The following is a 12,442-nucleotide window of genomic DNA, read 5'->3' on the forward strand; positions in this document are numbered from 1 at the left end:
TATTTTATTTGTTTTTTAAGCTAAAGTATAAATGTAAATATTCCTTTGTTTAGAAAGAATGAGCATAATGGAATATGCACTAGATTTCATATTAGGAGAACTGAGTTGTAACCAATTTTGTGACCATCAGGGCCTTAGTTATCTCCTCTAGAAAGTAGAAACATTGAATTCCTAACTCAGACATTTTTGTATCATAGATAACAGCTGGTTCTCTTTCATTAATATGTTAAGCACAATTGATTTACATATAAAATTTTGGTTCTTTTGAAGATTGCCCTGTTGAACAAATGCACATATTTTTATTGTAATATTTGAAAAACACATACACATATATTTTTGTTTTCATTTTGTTTATTTGGTAATACCATCTTTTTTGGTAAGCTGTCTTGTTAGTATATTATCTGAAATTATTGAAAAGAAGGAGGAAAGTATTGTAACTGTGACTGAAATAGTCACATAGTCTTAAATTTTCAGTAAGCGCCATACAGCATTACCTAATTAAAGTATAAAAAGTCATCTTGGATGATGTCAATTATAGTTCTTAAAATATTAGTATAACTTCAGGAATGTTACAGAACTAATTAAAACTATTTAGTAGATTTTTCATCTGTGTTTTATGTTAGTATTTATTACTTAATATACTTTTCCCTCATAAATGTCTTCTTTAGATGACAAATCCTGCCATACAGAATGACTTCAGTTATTATAGAAGAACATTGAGCTGTATGAGGATTAATAATGTTCAGGTAAGTAAATGCTTTGAATTATGGGTTGGTAAGAATAACTCAGCTCTTGATTTTTCAGTTTTATATTTTTAGTCACCCATTCATTAATTTGCTCATTCATTCTGATGATTGTAAAGCTAGTAATAAAGTTAGTAATGAGGAGCCACTTAATTATTGTGGAGGAGAGAACAAAATGTAGCAAACCATATGGTGTTTACCTATTTTTCCTCTCAGTCTTTCAGATTCCTTCGAGTACTTCAATAAACTACAAAATTTCCCTGTTCTCATTTTAATTGCACAAAATTTTTGTGAATAAGTGGGTATGGGTACCTTGTCCCTATATTCTTAGAACAATAAGTCTGAAGGGCAAATTGACCTGGGGTAGGAGAAATACTAGTATTAGTAAGAGGTGAATGAGAGGTCATAGCTTTTTTACACATCTGAACTTTATATGGCTGTTGGAGAAAATTATTTCATGCATATTCCATAACTAGTATAGCCTCTTCTGGGATCTTTAGGACTTTAAACCTCTTGATTCCTCTTCTCAAAGTGTTTAATACCTTTTTCTACTTCCACAGAGTTAAGTACCATTAAGTAAAACCTTAAATATAACAAAATATTATCTTTTTCTCTAGGTATTTTGAGGACCTACACTGTGGTAACTAAAATTTAAAATGAGAAATTTCAAAGATCAGCTCTAACCTCAAATAGATAGCAGATTGAGAAATACTCTAACTATGGAGGGAACAATAAGTGACATGAGAGGTTTAAAAGAAAGGGGAGGGGGCATCTTTTTCCTTTAAATAAATATTTTATGAAGTGGTTGCTCTAAGATTGCTGGTGAGGAGGAAAGATTTCCCTTCCATGAAGCATGTTATTTTCATTAGTTTGGTTTTGCATAGCCCAGTGCCTAGCATGAAGTTGACCTTACTATCTGTCATTGTCATACCTGCCATGTAAAAGAAAATAAAAGCAAAACACTTAGTCCTCTAAGATTATCAGATGCCTTTACTCAAGGCCAAAAACATTAAGTCACCTTTATGCAATCTTTTTACCCTCTTTAATTAGAGGTAAATTCAGTCATTTGTCAAGTGAGATATCTTTCAAATCTCTTCCTCATCTCCTAGTAATTCTACATCAGTGAGAGCCCCATTCGCAATCTCTTTGGCAGTCATTCTATAGCTGTGTGATTCTTTTTCCTTTTTAGAGTACTGTACCCCCTATCATCAGTTAACTTTCTCTAGAAAATTGACTTGTCTTTTCTTTCCTGTAGCACTCTAAATGACTCCCCATTACATAAGAAGAAAAATAAGAATTTAAGCTAAGATCCAAGGCACTCCACAATCTGACCCAAAACTTCCTTTCCAGCCTCATCTTTCACCATTTGCATCCCTACTGCACTCCATTCTACTGAGTGATTTGAAAATATGCTATTCCTTCTGCCTGGCTAGAATCCCTTGTTTACCTGCTCATTATCACCTGTGAAAGCCTCTCTTCCATGAATCCTTTGTAATTTCTTCCAGTCTAACTTAATCTTTCTTGCAATCCTTTTCTAGCATGTTATGGCTGTGCATGGGTACTTGTGTGTTCATAAAGCAGGACACAATGTTATAATCATCTTTTTACCCTCCAGAACATTTAGCACAATCTCTTGCATAGAGTAGGCAGATCCATCGAATTTTTATTTAGTTGTTTGATATCATTGCAAATATTTTAAGTGATTAGTCTTTTAAAAATGCTTAATATAATTTTTAATCTTTTAGTTTAAGGAACATTTAGGTGTTATATGTACTTGAAGGTCTAAAAATAGAATTTTTAAAAAGTACTCATTAGGCTAAGTTAACAAGCATTATGATGACACACAATGTGTCCTTTTATAAATGTTTTCATATTTAATAAGTTATGAACGGATGCCAAGTGCTCTTCACATACAGGCAGATGGAGAAAATGAAGTAAATAATGACTTGGCAAATCAAATGTCTTTGTTTTATGCTGAGGCAACTCCACTGCTGAAAACCTTAAGTGATGCCACAACAAAATTTGTATCAGAGGTAAGCCTGCTATAAGGAAATTATTTTTCACATTGCTATTGTTCTAGCTGCCTGCGACAATGATTTTCTGGGTTAAAGTACTTTTTAATGGTAGAACTTATATGAAATAACTTTTACTGGTCTAATTTTGCTATTGGATTTTTCATCATTTACTTTTTTTTAATCACAGTTGAAAGACTAGCTTATTTTGAACCTGTAAGACTAAATCTGATGATCTCAATGAGTCCCATGACTTTAAATATTACTATTTTAAAGCTGATAGAATCCCTTGTGAAGCCCTAGCCCTTCCCTGAGGGCTACCTTTGCTCACCCACCTGCCTATCTCAATCTCTCTGTGGATGTGTAGTTGACACTCAGTGATTTCATGACCAAACCAAGCTCTGAATTTTCTTTTCCTTTTGTCTGGTGTTTTCTATCTGAATTGTTAGTTCCATTGTGAAAGCAACAGATTTAGGGATTATCATCCTGCATTCCTTTCATCTCACCCCCTATATCCATTCTTATCTGATGGGTCTCCCTCAAAAATATGTGCTGAGTCTGAAAACATAGCCCTCTCTTGCTCCCTCTCCGGTTCGGACCACCACCCTCAGACCCAGACTACTGTGTTCCTATTCTCACTGTTCTTATTTCCTCCACTTTTGCCCCACTATTCTTTTCTCCTTATAGCAGCCAAGTAAACTTCTTAAAACATAAGTCCTGTTCTTTTCCTTCCCTGCTTAAAATATTTTCAGTGCCTTCCCAATGCCCATGACTTACAAGGCTCTACAACATCTGAACCTTGTCTGCCTGGTTGTTGTTGTTGTCCAGCCAGCGAGAATGTCGGTCAGTGCCTCTTGGAAGAGGGGAGGCTGTCACTCTTGCTCATAGATGCAGCCCCAGAGTCTAGAACAATGCCTGGGTACAAACATGATTTTTTAGAAAATTGGGCTTAGTAACCAGATTTTAAAGTGGCTAATTTTTCATGATATGTTAGGTTTTAAATTACATTTAAGTAATGCTTTTTTATCACTTCAACTTTTTTGTTCTGCATATGCTTTTAAAGAATAAAAATTTATCAATAGAAAATACTACAGATTGTTTGAGCACCATGGCTAGTGTGTGCAGAATCATGCTTGAGACACCCTTTGAGCGATAATCCCAAAATGATTGATATATCTTAACATGTACTGAGCATTTCATATTTAGAAGGTGGAAATTAAGTATTCAAGGTAGTGAATGTTCATATTACATAAATAAAATTAACATAATTGTAACTCAGGTGAGACATAAGGTTCAGTTGGTTTTCAGGTGCCTCAGGCCAGTGAGATTAAGGTACGTTGATCAGAATGGAGATTTTGTCGGGCTGAAGGGGGTGAGTTTGACAGCTTCTTCTGTTTGCTTATCAAATGTTCTTTGTCCCTTTCTGTAAAGAATTTCCCCTTTTTTGCTAGAAGGCTACAGTTGTACTTCATATTCCCTTTCTCTGTTAATATTAGTTCTCAGTTTTTATTTTTTTGACATAGGTCTGAATTCCTTAATGTAATAATGAATTTACATATATTACATAGCAACCACAGAAATAATTATTATAATATTAATTATAATGTCTCAAACTTGTAGTTAGGAACATTTGATTTCTCTAACATTGATCTCAGCCAAGCAGAAGAAGTCAGTGTACTAAAAACAGAGACTAGAATACGTGGGTGAAAACTGTCCCTTTTGTCATCTCTCTGAGATCTCATTGTGGAGAAAGGGCTGTAATGTTAGTATCTCTTTTGAGGTTGATGGGTAGGTAGGTAAGGCTTGCAACATCACCTGTCAGTTGAATCTACTCATTACAGAGTTTTGTGATGTGTCTCATCCACCCACACATTTCTACCCTCCAGGGAACACAGAAGCAGATTCACAAATGAGGAGACAGTGTCGTCCTGCTTGCGGGTCATGGTGGCCATCATAATACTCTATGACCACTTACATTCAGTGGGAGCATTTGCCAAAACTTCAAAACTTGGCGGGCCGCGGTGGCTCAGCGGGCAAGAGTGCTTGCCTGCCATGCCGGAGGACCTCGGTTCGATTCCCGGCCCCAGCCCATGTAAAAAACAAACAAACAAACAAAATATAATAAAAAAAAAAAACAAGAAAATGTTTAAAGATGTTTCCCTTTCTTCCTCCCTTCCTTCCTTCCATCCTTCCTTCCTTCTCTCTGTCTTTCCTTCCCTTCCTCCCTAAAAAAAAAAAAAAAAAAAAAAAAAAAAAAAAAAAAAAAAAAAAAACTTGATGTAAGTTAAATTGTTATTTGTAATTCCAAAGAATTTCCTTTGGAAATTCATGAACTTTTATTTAAAGAGCTGGCGAAATAGACTCTTTCACAGAGTGCAGGTTAATACTTTGCATTGTATTCATGGTGGATTTTGGTCTCTTGTCCTGTTGTAGCACATAAACCAGTGGAGCAAACAGTTGAGGGATAAATATGTATTATCTTTGGAGTGCAGAAGAAACCTCACACTCATAAGTAGACCTATTGCATATTTGACCATAAAAATAGATAGATACAGGAAATTTTTTATTGTGCCCTTTAATGCCTTTGGCCAAAGGCCATTTCAAACAAAAAATTTATTTCCAAATTTATATAAAAAGTCATAGTGTGATATAATGAGAAGAGGTTGAAAACTTGATTTACCCCACCCCCATTTATAATAATTTGTGACTGTGGCCTGGGTTTCTATTTTCCTTGTCTCTATAAAAGTATATATTAGAAATACAGTATTTTTCTGGTTACTCTTGTCATTTCTCTCTTCATCATCTCATATCAATTCATCAGCTTTCTAACCTTTTGTGAGAAATGTTTTTCAGTCACAGTTAGTTCAGGATCTAGCAATTCTTTCCTCTCACATTCATCACATTTGAAGAGAAATGAGTTAGCATTTACTGATTACTATGCCCCAGGAATTTAACATTTATTCTTCCATTTAACTCTGAAAATAGTCTAGGAAGGATAGGTGGTGGTATTTCTCCTTTACCAGTAAAGAAAATAAAGTTTAGGGAAATTAAGAAATTTAATTATAGTGAATCCTAGGTAGAATGAAGTTTTGAACTTAAGTTTCTCTGGCTTCCAAAGCCAGTTATTTCTACTATGCTATATTTTTCAACAATAACCAGTATTAGGCTTTCTTAAATACAATCTCATTGAGTTGTTCCCTTTTTTAATAACCTATGACAAGTCCCTGTTGCCTGGCCTCTTAGCACCCAGTGAATCATCCTGGCCCTCAGGGCCCTCTCTGAGCACCCTGGTGAATCCTTTCAACCCTGCAAAAGTCCTGCCTGTCTTCTGTGTGATGAATCTTTTGTCTTGGCACTCCTCTGTCTAGAAGTGTTTTCTTTCCTTGTCAAGCCATGCCCCCTGGACTTGTTAAAACTCCACTTAAAATCCATCTCTTCCAGGAAGTCTTCCCTTAGCTGGCACTTTGTTTTCTCACTAGTGGGGGTGATACTTCAGCTTGACTGATTGAAGACTGCATTTATTGCAGATATACTTTGAACTTTTTACAGGGATGGGATATTTTTTCCTTTTTAAAAAATACTGTGCAAAACAGAAGTTCTCAGAAAATTTTTGTTGACAATGTAAAAGTAATAACATATTTGGTAGTTTTTTCCCAAGAATAATTATTTTAACGTGTTTGATACATAATCTCTCACTACTTCCATAGTTGTGGTGCTTGGCTTATTTTGCTTGTTTTGCTTTAGGTTTTTTTTTCTTGTTTTTTCTAAGGATTATAAAATATAATTACACTTGTGATTTTTTTCATTCCAACTCTACTAGATTAAAAACACTATTTTTGTATTAGCACATTTATACGTTTACAGAAATATGCAGAAAGTACAGAATTTCACATTTTACATTAGTATGGTCCCTTTTTTACAATTAGTGAAACAATGTTACTATAATTATGAACTGTATAAGTTATGTTAGCATTCAGTCTTTTGTGTCATGTTATACAGTTATAAGAGGTTTTTTGTTTTAGTTTTTAAATTTTTATTCTAATAACACATATGCAACCTAAAACTTCCCATTTTTGGACCTAGCTTATTGTTAAGTATTGCTATTTTGAAAATGAATGTTGTATGAAAAAGACAGATGTTTTATCTTTTTGTTTTCTTTTCTCCTTAGATGAAAGGTTGTATCAAAGTTCTTAACGACCAGCCTCCTAATAGTGTAGAAGGTCTTCTAAATGCTCTCAGGTGAGTAGATGTCTATGAATTTGTACATATCTCTATGTTTAGAAAAATTTGTAAGGAAACTGCTTCAAAATGTGAAGAGGATAAAGAATATGACTGTAAATCTTCAGATTAGAAATATGAACATTTCATTTGCTTATTGGTAATCTTGCTCCCAGTTTTGACTGTAATACTTTTATAAGGAAGTATTATTTGTGTGTGGGTGTACATGTAAGAGAGAAATAAGGCAGGGAGAGTGGCAACTTCATTTCTTAGCTGCAGATTCTGGCTTTCACTTTCTGTCCTTCTTAAAGCAGGGGTTGTTTATTGTTCATTTTTTTAAGTAAAGTAATGCATACTAATTATAAATAAAATTCAGAAAACACAGGAAAATTTAAAGAAATAAAAAATCATCTCTCATCATTTTGAGATAAACCACTATTGACATTTTGGTATATATCCTTCCAGAATGTTTTCCTTACACATATAGACAGGCATAGCTCTCTATAATAGTTATGCTGTTACAAAATGTTACTGTACTACAAACAGTTTTATTCCCAGCTCTTTTCCCTTCATATGCTGTAAATACCTGTTCATATTCCAAATATAGATTTGTTATTTTTGTGTATTTCTTATAATGAAAATAAACAGTCATTTGATGTCTTTTCTCATCTTAGACATAATTGATTTAATTATTGAAGCTCCTTAAAATGTTGGAGTATTTTTAAATGAAAATCTCAGCACTATAACATCTTGACCATGGATATTTAATGGGTAATATACTTTCTCTGACTTAAAAGATGATTTTCCCATTACTTAATGATTTGGGTCTCTCCAAAGCTAGCAAGTGACTGGAAATATTTTTTTTTAATTAAGAAGTAGTTGAAGTCTTGGAGGTTATAATATTATTCGACCTACATTTAAAAATTTAATTTGAAAACCCAGAGTATACTTTTATTCTTCAGAGTTTAAGGATAGTTCTATCTCTGACTTTTTCTATAGAATTAAGGCAAAAGAATATAGTGACCATAAGTGAAAGATGGTGTTGAAGCCTCCCACATAATTATCTGTGTTTGAGGGAAAGGGATAAAAAGAACCATAGAGGCAGGAGCCCCTGACATTTACTTTCTGTATGTATAATGGAAATTAGAAAATAAAACTTTGTTGAGGGAGGCAGCTAACTCTTGAAGTATTTCTGTTCATGGTAAGTGTATTCTGTGCTGGGTTCTTATTATTTCACTTGGGTATATGTAGTAGCCAACATTTAAATTTACAAGACAATTTCATTTGGCTTCATATACTCCTCACTACAGCTCTGTAAGGTAGGTGAGTGAGCAGTGGGTGTGGGTAGCTTGTGGTGGTACCTTAAGCATTTGAGAGACTCAAGATTATGCAGTTAGTAAATGTTGGAATCTGTTTTCAAATTCATGACTTCATTCTTGAAATTCCATATACTTTATGCTCTGCTGTTGAGTCTTAAGTTTACCACTATAATGAACTTCAGTGTGCTTTAAGTCCCCTGGATAAGTATGAATTATCCATACTTATGGATAATTCCAAGATTCCCAGAGTCTTGACATTGGGCCTAGGGTGGGGCACTGACTCCTAAGTTTTACATCAACACCATAGGTGATGCAGATAATTCTGATGCTCTGAAAAACACTGCTTAAATTAAATGAGAGATTGTTAAGAAAGCATTTTGAAATCTCCAAAAATGCTATACAAGTGTTGTTATTTACACCTCTAAAATATGGAACATTTGCCTTTGCTGAATGATTTCTTCTATAGTGAAAAGCCAGTTAACTCACAGTTGCGTACTTCATCATTTTCCTCAAAGCCAACAGTTCATGACCAAAAGATTTATGTGGAGTATGTATGTATATATATATGTCATTTTAAATGCTTTTCCATAGTAAGTATTTATATAGTACCTCCAACTTAAAGCATGTGATTAAGAGAAAGCAGCAAGTCATGTCTACCTTTTACACATGGAGATATCAAACTAAATGCCTTTCATCATATAGGGGAAAGAAAAAGAATGAGCCAGAGCTGGGAATTAAGGTCCACTGCTAGATAATTGCCTCCTTTATTAAATGTAAGAGTTAAGACAAATAGTAGTTGCCTTTTCTTTGGTTGTAAAGTCATTTGTTTGATGTGTAGGGATATGCACTTGGAAAAGGACTTTGATTTTGTCATACAGAGGGAAATAATGCCATATATCTTTATGATACTTTTACATACATTAGATATTATTGGTCTTTTCTTGAAAAAAAGAGTGTGGTGATTCAAGATGCTTTTGGATTGGCTCTGTCGAAGGAAGGATCTGAGCACTACTGGAAGCTAATAATCATCCCACAAGAGAGGGAATTTGTGTCCTGTGTAGAGAGGGAAGAACTCCTAATTCTTTGAATACCACAATACATTGTGGTATTAAATATTCTGCCAGTGGAAATTTTACTGTACACATTACTTGGTTCTTTCCACTCTCTAGTTGTAAAAAGGGATGGGGGGCAGAAATGATGAGATAGATGTTGAAAACTTTTACTTCATATGACATCAGGATTTTCTGAAGCTATATACATACAGATATCTGTACTTAGGAAATAAAACAGAAAGGTTAAGTCTTTGCTGTATCACCTACCACTTAATGTAAATATTTCTTTATGGATTTTTCTTTCTAGCCTGGCTGCCTACTTTCTCGTCTTCCTTTCACAAATATTTCTTGTGCATCTGTTATATGCCAGGCATTCTGGTCTCTATTAAGTAATGTGAGGACAGTCTGTAAAATGACTTCTGGGTATATAGAGAGTATATCTCGTACCTAATAACCACATACTTGCCTCTTGAAACATTTACTTAAATACACGTACTTTCTTGAATCTTTAAATTGATTATAAATAAACCTAAACGGAATTGAGTTTAAATTTCTTCAACACAGGAAGACCTTCTGTGTGTTTTGCTTAAAATGATATTCTTATAAACTAAATCAACCAATCTGGCATTAAGCTCTGTCTGAATTATCTCTAAAATGTATCCCACATTGAAACATTTAACACCCATCTCTATCAGCTACCCTGGTTCAAGCCTTTATCATCTCTCACTTGGGACCCTGTAACTGCATCTGAATTGGTCCTTCTGCTCCCTTATGGTACTCCCTCAACAGACAGAGTACTCTTCCCAAAACATAACTAAAATTACATCACTCCCCTTCTTCTCATCCTCCACTGGCACTTAAAAAATCTCCAAACTGCTCATATGGCCTGCAGAATTCCATGTGACCTGGTCTTTGCCTTTCTCACTGACCTCATCTCACTCCTAGTCTTTACCCACATTCACCTTCATATGTTATCTCACTCCCTCCACTAGGTGGCCAGCTCCTGGAACAGCACCTGGCATGTAGTAGACTTCAAATAAGTATTTAATAAATATGTATTTGTTAGATTTCTGCTATTTAGAAGAGTCCCATTGTGAATCACCATGAGACAGTCATCCTTAGTAATTCTTTTTTGGATGCTTAATTTGGAATTGCATTCTTTATAGCAAAATATAACTGCCTGGACATAAGGCATTTAGAGACTTGAAACATTTTAAGAATGTGACAGTTAATGGCTATAATAGTTGAGTGTTTTGAATAATAGATAGAGCAGGGTCAGCAATTTTTTTCCATAAAGGGCCAGAGAGTAGGTAAATATTTTAGGTTTTGTAGATCATATGGTCTCTAGTGCAGCTACTCAGCTCTGCTATTGTTGCAAGAAAGTAACATTTGACAATACATAAATGAATATGCATGGCTGTGTTCCAATAAAATTTTATTTATAAAAAGTGGAATTAGAATTTCATAGTTTTCATATTGCCCAAAATATTATTCTCATGTTGATTTTTTTCCTCCAAACATTAAAGTTGTAAAAATTATTCTTAGCTTGCAGCTGTACAAAAATAGATGGCAGGGTGGTGCAATGGTGGCTCAGTGGCAGAGTTGTCACCTGCCATGCTGGAGACCCATTTTGATTCCCAGTGCCTGCCCATGCAAAAAAAAAGATAGGTGGCAGACCAAATTTGGACCACAGACTGTATTTGTTGACCCTTGGTGTGCTGGTTTGAAAGGAAGTATGCCCCTAAGAAAAGCCATGTTTTAATATAAATCCCATTTCATAAAGGTAGAATAATCTCTATTCAATGCTGTATGTTTGAAACGGTAATGAGATCATCTCCTTGGATGATGTGATTTAGTCAAGAATGGTTGTTAAACTGGATTAAGTGATGACATGTCTCCACCCATTTGGGTGGGTCTTGATTGGTTTATTGGAGTCCTATAAAAGAGGAAATATTTTGGAGAATGAGAGACTCAGAGAGAGTAGAGAATGCTGCAGCACTATGAAGCAGAGAGTCCACGAGCCAGCAACCTTTGGAGATGAAGAAGGAAAATGCCTCCCGAGAAGCTTCATGAAACAGGAAGCCAGGAGAGAAAGCTAGTGGATGATGCCATGTTCCTTCGCTATATGCCCTTCCAGATGAGAGAGAAGCCCTGAATGTGTTTGCCATGTGCCTTCTCACTTGAGAGAGAACTCCATCAGCCTTCTTGAACCAAGGTATCTTTCCCTGTATAGATGCCTTAGATTGGACATTTCTATAGACTTGTTTTAATCGGGACATTTTCTCGGCCTTAGAACTGTAAACTAGCAACTCATTAAATTCCCCCTTTTAAAAGCCATTCTGTTTCTGGTATATTGCATTCTAGCAGCTAGCAAACTTGAACACTTGGCATAGAACAGTAATTTCTTCTGAGTGAGAATTTACAGCTAATTGTTTACTTTTAGAATTTAACCAGAACATTTTCAAAAGTAGTTCTAAGTTGAAGATAAATTTGAGTTTTGATGTCTCACTTTTTCTGTTCTGAAAATACATTTTTTAAATAACTTGAACAGCTATTGAATAATCTATATAAAAGTGGTGGGGAACATAAGCTGTGCAGAGCCTGGGATTTATCACTGGAATTTAAGGGTTAATTTTGTGAGAGATGATCTGTCTAACCAATTGCTGATCTTGTCAGAATTATAGAACCCCATATAGAGTGGGTTTTTAAAAATTCCCTAAAACTGATCATTTTTTTACTTTTAAGTACACAACAAAACATTTGAATGATGAGACTACCTCCAAGCAAATTAAATCTATGCTGCAGTAACAGTTCTGGAATAAGCACCTGCTGTAGAAAGAAGACAGGATTCTGCAATGACTGAGAATGCACAGCTTTTTTAGTGATTGCAATTACTATCTCATTTATCCTTGCTTTTTATTTCTTTCTTCTCTTCCTCTCCCCTCTTTTTAAATCATGTTGTTCTTGTTCTTAAGACTTCATTTCTGTGCCAAATAATAAAGTTACACCCTGAAGGGATATTGTCCTTTCAAACAGGCCATCTAAGGCAGCAAATTATGCATTGCATTGGGGTCTCTACTGAGAAAAATTCTGTGACT

The 12,442-nt window shown here is 34.8% G+C and overlaps 1 pseudogene; it reads left to right on the forward strand.

Moving 5' to 3' along the window:
* The window catches only part of LOC143673001 (CYFIP-related Rac1 interactor B-like), a 33,567-nt pseudogene extending 21,415 nt beyond the window's left edge, over positions 1-12,152 (forward strand).
* The last annotated feature ends 290 nt before the right edge of the window (positions 12,153-12,442 follow it).

The sequence above is a fragment of the Tamandua tetradactyla genome (assembly GCF_023851605.1).
Source record: "Tamandua tetradactyla isolate mTamTet1 chromosome 22 unlocalized genomic scaffold, mTamTet1.pri SUPER_22_unloc_3, whole genome shotgun sequence".
NCBI classification, from domain to species: Eukaryota; Metazoa; Chordata; class Mammalia; order Pilosa; family Myrmecophagidae; genus Tamandua; species Tamandua tetradactyla.